A 6680-nucleotide genomic window follows, 5' to 3' on the forward strand; every position below is an offset into this window, starting at 1 on the left:
AGAGAACACGGTGGCAGCTGCTGAAAAGAAGGGCAACTGTGAGTTGGTCAAGAAGCAAGAACCTAGGCAGCTGCCTGTGCTTGGCAAGGAGCAGCTGCTGGATTCTTGCAATTGCCTTCAGTGCGCACAGAAGCCCGCTGCTCTGCTGCTTGGTTTTTCGCCTTCAGTCAATTACACACTGCTGAAGCTGAGGCAGGCTGTTCAGCTTTGCTGCTTTTCAGCATCTCAGCTGCCCTTCTGCTCTGTGACAGCTCTCCAGGTTTCTTGCCTTCGCCAGGCTGCAACGTGCCCGCTAGTACCAAGAACTGGGCAGGAGTGGGCAGAGAGCACGGCCATCTGCCAGCAGGTTGCAGCTTGCCCAGGAAAGTGCAGTGTCCTTGGAATGTGCAGCAAATCTTATTTCCTGGCAAGGTCGGGCTAAGTCAGCAGTGCTGGTACACTTTCTCCTTGAGAACTGGAGCGGAGAAGCTTTTGGCTAAGATGTAGGCGACTAGAGAGGCAGAATACGCAGCTCCGGAGCTGGCCGAAAGCAAGTGCCGCTTGCCGGCGTCTTTCGGCAGAAGCGGCGCTTCGGAGCGCACCGCTGCCGCTCCAGTGATCTGTGCGCGAAGTAGCCGCTTCTTGTCCTCCGGCAGCCGGAGATCGCGGTAGCTTGCAAGAGGCGAAGAACGAAGCCGCGAAGAAGCCGGCTTGTGTGCGAAGCTCGCAGACAGCTGCGGGACGGTGGCTGCTGCTCTCCTGCCTCTTGAATTCACTCTTGGCATGCCAATGGGAGGTGTTCCAGGACAACTTTCCTGGGTTTTGACCTAGTCGTCATGCATCCCACCTTGGAAATTCTTGTTGCTCCCCAGAGGCTCCGAGATGCAGAGAACACGGTGGCAGCTGCTGAAAAGAAGGGCAACTGTGAGTTGGTCAAGAAGCAAGAACCTAGGCAGCTGCCTGTGCTTGGCAAGGAGCAGCTGCTGGATTCTTGCAATTGCCTTCAGTGCGCACAGAAGCCCGCTGCTCTGCTGCTTGGTTTTTCGCCTTCAGTCAATTACACACTGCTGAAGCTGAGGCAGGCTGTTCAGCTTTGCTGCTTTTCAGCATCTCAGCTGCCCTTCTGCTCTGTGACAGCTCTCCAGGTTTCTTGCCTTCGCCAGGCTGCAACGTGCCCGCTAGTACCAAGAACTGGGCAGGAGTGGGCAGAGAGCACGGCCATCTGCCAGCAGGTTGCAGCTTGCCCAGGAAAGTGCAGTGTCCTTGGAATGTGCAGCAAATCTTATTTCCTGGCAAGGTCGGGCTAAGTCAGCAGTGCTGGTACACTTTCTCCTTGAGAACTGGAGCGGAAAAGCTTTTCGCTAAGATGTAGGCGACTAGAGAGGCAGAATACGCAGCTCCGGAGCTGGCCGAAAGCAAGTGCCGCTTGCCGGCGTCTTTCGGCAGAAGCGGCGCTTCGGAGCGCACCGCTGCCGCTCCAGTGATCTGTGCGCGAAGTAGCCGCTTCTTGTCCTCCGGCAGCCGGAGATCGCGGTAGCTTGCAAGAGGCGAAGAACGAAGCCGCGAAGAAGCCGGCTTGTGTGCGAAGCTCGCAGACAGCTGCGGGACGGTGGCTGCTGCTCTCCTGCCTCTTGAATTCACTCTTGGCATGCCAATGGGAGGTGTTCCAGGACAACTTTCCTGGGTTTTGACCTAGTCGTCATGCATCCCACCTTGGAAATTCTTGTTGCTCCCCAGAGGCTCCGAGATGCAGAGAACACGGTGGCAGCTGCTGAAAAGAAGGGCAACTGTGAGTTGGTCAAGAAGCAAGAACCTAGGCAGCTGCCTGTGCTTGGCAAGGAGCAGCTGCTGGATTCTTGCAATTGCCTTCAGTGCGCACAGAAGCCCGCTGCTCTGCTGCTTGGTTTTTCGCCTTCAGTCAATTACACACTGCTGAAGCTGAGGCAGGCTGTTCAGCTTTGCTGCTTTTCAGCATCTCAGCTGCCCTTCTGCTCTGTGACAGCTCTCCAGGTTTCTTGCCTTCGCCAGGCTGCAACGTGCCCGCTAGTACCAAGAACTGGGCAGGAGTGGGCAGAGAGCACGGCCATCTGCCAGCAGGTTGCAGCTTGCCCAGGAAAGTGCAGTGTCCTTGGAATGTGCAGCAAATCTTATTTCCTGGCAAGGTCGGGCTAAGTGAGCAGTGCTGGTACACTTTCTCCTTGAGAACTGGAGCGGAAAAGCTTTTCGCTAAGATGTAGGCGACTAGAGAGGCAGAATACGCAGCTCCGGAGCTGGCCGAAAGCAAGTGCCGCTTGCCGGCGTCTTTCGGCAGAAGCGGCGCTTCGGAGCGCACCGCTGCCGCTCCAGTGATCTGTGCGCGAAGTAGCCGCTTCTTGTCCTCCGGCAGCCGGAGATCGCGGTAGCTTGCAAGAGGCGAAGAACGAAGCCGCGAAGAAGCCGGCTTGTGTGCGAAGCTCGCAGACAGCTGCGGGACGGTGGCTGCTGCTCTCCTGCCTCTTGAATTCACTCTTGGCATGCCAATGGGAGGTGTTCCAGGACAACTTTCCTGGGTTTTGACCTAGTCGTCATGCATCCCACCTTGGAAATTCTTGTTGCTCCCCAGAGGCTCCGAGATGCAGAGAACACGGTGGCAGCTGCTGAAAAGAAGGGCAACTGTGAGTTGGTCAAGAAGCAAGAACCTAGGCAGCTGCCTGTGCTTGGCAAGGAGCAGCTGCTGGATTCTTGCAATTGCCTTCAGTGCGCACAGAAGCCCGCTGCTCTGCTGCTTGGTTTTTCGCCTTCAGTCAATTACACACTGCTGAAGCTGAGGCAGGCTGTTCAGCTTTGCTGCTTTTCAGCATCTCAGCTGCCCTTCTGCTCTGTGACAGCTCTCCAGGTTTCTTGCCTTCGCCAGGCTGCAACGTGCCCGCTAGTACCAAGAACTGGGCAGGAGTGGGCAGAGAGCACGGCCATCTGCCAGCAGGTTGCAGCTTGCCCAGGAAAGTGCAGTGTCCTTGGAATGTGCAGCAAATCTTATTTCCTGGCAAGGTCGGGCTAAGTCAGCAGTGCTGGTACACTTTCTCCTTGAGAACTGGAGCGGAAAAGCTTTTCGCTAAGATGTAGGCGACTAGAGAGGCAGAATACGCAGCTCCGGAGCTGGCCGAAAGCAAGTGCCGCTTGCCGGCGTCTTTCGGCAGAAGCGGCGCTTCGGAGCGCACCGCTGCCGCTCCAGTGATCTGTGCGCGAAGTAGCCGCTTCTTGTCCTCCGGCAGCCGGAGATCGCGGTAGCTTGCAAGAGGCGAAGAACGAAGCCGCGAAGAAGCCGGCTTGTGTGCGAAGCTCGCAGACAGCTGCGGGACGGTGGCTGCTGCTCTCCTGCCTCTTGAATTCACTCTTGGCATGCCAATGGGAGGTGTTCCAGGACAACTTTCCTGGGTTTTGACCTAGTCGTCATGCATCCCACCTTGGAAATTCTTGTTGCTCCCCAGAGGCTCCGAGATGCAGAGAACACGGTGGCAGCTGCTGAAAAGAAGGGCAACTGTGAGTTGGTCAAGAAGCAAGAACCTAGGCAGCTGCCTGTGCTTGGCAAGGAGCAGCTGCTGGATTCTTGCAATTGCCTTCAGTGCGCACAGAAGCCCGCTGCTCTGCTGCTTGGTTTTTCGCCTTCAGTCAATTACACACTGCTGAAGCTGAGGCAGGCTGTTCAGCTTTGCTGCTTTTCAGCATCTCAGCTGCCCTTCTGCTCTGTGACAGCTCTCCAGGTTTCTTGCCTTCGCCAGGCTGCAACGTGCCCGCTAGTACCAAGAACTGGGCAGGAGTGGGCAGAGAGCACGGCCATCTGCCAGCAGGTTGCAGCTTGCCCAGGAAAGTGCAGTGTCCTTGGAATGTGCAGCAAATCTTATTTCCTGGCAAGGTCGGGCTAAGTCAGCAGTGCTGGTACACTTTCTCCTTGAGAACTGGAGCGGAGAAGCTTTTGGCTAAGATGTAGGCGACTAGAGAGGCAGAATACGCAGCTCCGGAGCTGGCCGAAAGCAAGTGCCGCTTGCCGGCGTCTTTCGGCAGAAGCGGCGCTTCGGAGCGCACCGCTGCCGCTCCAGTGATCTGTGCGCGAAGTAGCCGCTTCTTGTCCTCCGGCAGCCGGAGATCGCGGTAGCTTGCAAGAGGCGAAGAACGAAGCCGCGAAGAAGCCGGCTTGTGTGCGAAGCTCGCAGACAGCTGCGGGACGGTGGCTGCTGCTCTCCTGCCTCTTGAATTCACTCTTGGCATGCCAATGGGAGGTGTTCCAGGACAACTTTCCTGGGTTTTGACCTAGTCGTCATGCATCCCACCTTGGAAATTCTTGTTGCTCCCCAGAGGCTCCGAGATGCAGAGAACACGGTGGCAGCTGCTGAAAAGAAGGGCAACTGTGAGTTGGTCAAGAAGCAAGAACCTAGGCAGCTGCCTGTGCTTGGCAAGGAGCAGCTGCTGGATTCTTGCAATTGCCTTCAGTGCGCACAGAAGCCCGCTGCTCTGCTGCTTGGTTTTTCGCCTTCAGTCAATTACACACTGCTGAAGCTGAGGCAGGCTGTTCAGCTTTGCTGCTTTTCAGCATCTCAGCTGCCCTTCTGCTCTGTGACAGCTCTCCAGGTTTCTTGCCTTCGCCAGGCTGCAACGTGCCCGCTAGTACCAAGAACTGGGCAGGAGTGGGCAGAGAGCACGGCCATCTGCCAGCAGGTTGCAGCTTGCCCAGGAAAGTGCAGTGTCCTTGGAATGTGCAGCAAATCTTATTTCCTGGCAAGGTCGGGCTAAGTGAGCAGTGCTGGTACACTTTCTCCTTGAGAACTGGAGCGGAAAAGCTTTTCGCTAAGATGTAGGCGACTAGAGAGGCAGAATACGCAGCTCCGGAGCTGGCCGAAAGCAAGTGCCGCTTGCCGGCGTCTTTCGGCAGAAGCGGCGCTTCGGAGCGCACCGCTGCCGCTCCAGTGATCTGTGCGCGAAGTAGCCGCTTCTTGTCCTCCGGCAGCCGGAGATCGCGGTAGCTTGCAAGAGGCGAAGAACGAAGCCGCGAAGAAGCCGGCTTGTGTGCGAAGCTCGCAGACAGCTGCGGGACGGTGGCTGCTGCTCTCCTGCCTCTTGAATTCACTCTTGGCATGCCAATGGGAGGTGTTCCAGGACAACTTTCCTGGGTTTTGACCTAGTCGTCATGCATCCCACCTTGGAAATTCTTGTTGCTCCCCAGAGGCTCCGAGATGCAGAGAACACGGTGGCAGCTGCTGAAAAGAAGGGCAACTGTGAGTTGGTCAAGAAGCAAGAACCTAGGCAGCTGCCTGTGCTTGGCAAGGAGCAGCTGCTGGATTCTTGCAATTGCCTTCAGTGCGCACAGAAGCCCGCTGCTCTGCTGCTTGGTTTTTCGCCTTCAGTCAATTACACACTGCTGAAGCTGAGGCAGGCTGTTCAGCTTTGCTGCTTTTCAGCATCTCAGCTGCCCTTCTGCTCTGTGACAGCTCTCCAGGTTTCTTGCCTTCGCCAGGCTGCAACGTGCCCGCTAGTACCAAGAACTGGGCAGGAGTGGGCAGAGAGCACGGCCATCTGCCAGCAGGTTGCAGCTTGCCCAGGAAAGTGCAGTGTCCTTGGAATGTGCAGCAAATCTTATTTCCTGGCAAGGTCGGGCTAAGTCAGCAGTGCTGGTACACTTTCTCCTTGAGAACTGGAGCGGAAAAGCTTTTCGCTAAGATGTAGGCGACTAGAGAGGCAGAATACGCAGCTCCGGAGCTGGCCGAAAGCAAGTGCCGCTTGCCGGCGTCTTTCGGCAGAAGCGGCGCTTCGGAGCGCACCGCTGCCGCTCCAGTGATCTGTGCGCGAAGTAGCCGCTTCTTGTCCTCCGGCAGCCGGAGATCGCGGTAGCTTGCAAGAGGCGAAGAACGAAGCCGCGAAGAAGCCGGCTTGTGTGCGAAGCTCGCAGACAGCTGCGGGACGGTGGCTGCTGCTCTCCTGCCTCTTGAATTCACTCTTGGCATGCCAATGGGAGGTGTTCCAGGACAACTTTCCTGGGTTTTGACCTAGTCGTCATGCATCCCACCTTGGAAATTCTTGTTGCTCCCCAGAGGCTCCGAGATGCAGAGAACACGGTGGCAGCTGCTGAAAAGAAGGGCAACTGTGAGTTGGTCAAGAAGCAAGAACCTAGGCAGCTGCCTGTGCTTGGCAAGGAGCAGCTGCTGGATTCTTGCAATTGCCTTCAGTGCGCACAGAAGCCCGCTGCTCTGCTGCTTGGTTTTTCGCCTTCAGTCAATTACACACTGCTGAAGCTGAGGCAGGCTGTTCAGCTTTGCTGCTTTTCAGCATCTCAGCTGCCCTTCTGCTCTGTGACAGCTCTCCAGGTTTCTTGCCTTCGCCAGGCTGCAACGTGCCCGCTAGTACCAAGAACTGGGCAGGAGTGGGCAGAGAGCACGGCCATCTGCCAGCAGGTTGCAGCTTGCCCAGGAAAGTGCAGTGTCCTTGGAATGTGCAGCAAATCTTATTTCCTGGCAAGGTCGGGCTAAGTCAGCAGTGCTGGTACACTTTCTCCTTGAGAACTGGAGCGGAAAAGCTTTTGGCTAAGATGTAGGCGACTAGAGAGGCAGAATACGCAGCTCCGGAGCTGGCCGAAAGCAAGTGCCGCTTGCCGGCGTCTTTCGGCAGAAGCGGCGCTTCGGAGCGCACCGCTGCCGCTCCAGTGATCTGTGCGCGAAGTAGCCGCTTCTTGT

Source organism: Vidua chalybeata, chromosome 8 (genome assembly GCF_026979565.1).
Source record: "Vidua chalybeata isolate OUT-0048 chromosome 8, bVidCha1 merged haplotype, whole genome shotgun sequence".
In the NCBI taxonomy this organism is placed as follows: Eukaryota; Metazoa; Chordata; class Aves; order Passeriformes; family Viduidae; genus Vidua; species Vidua chalybeata.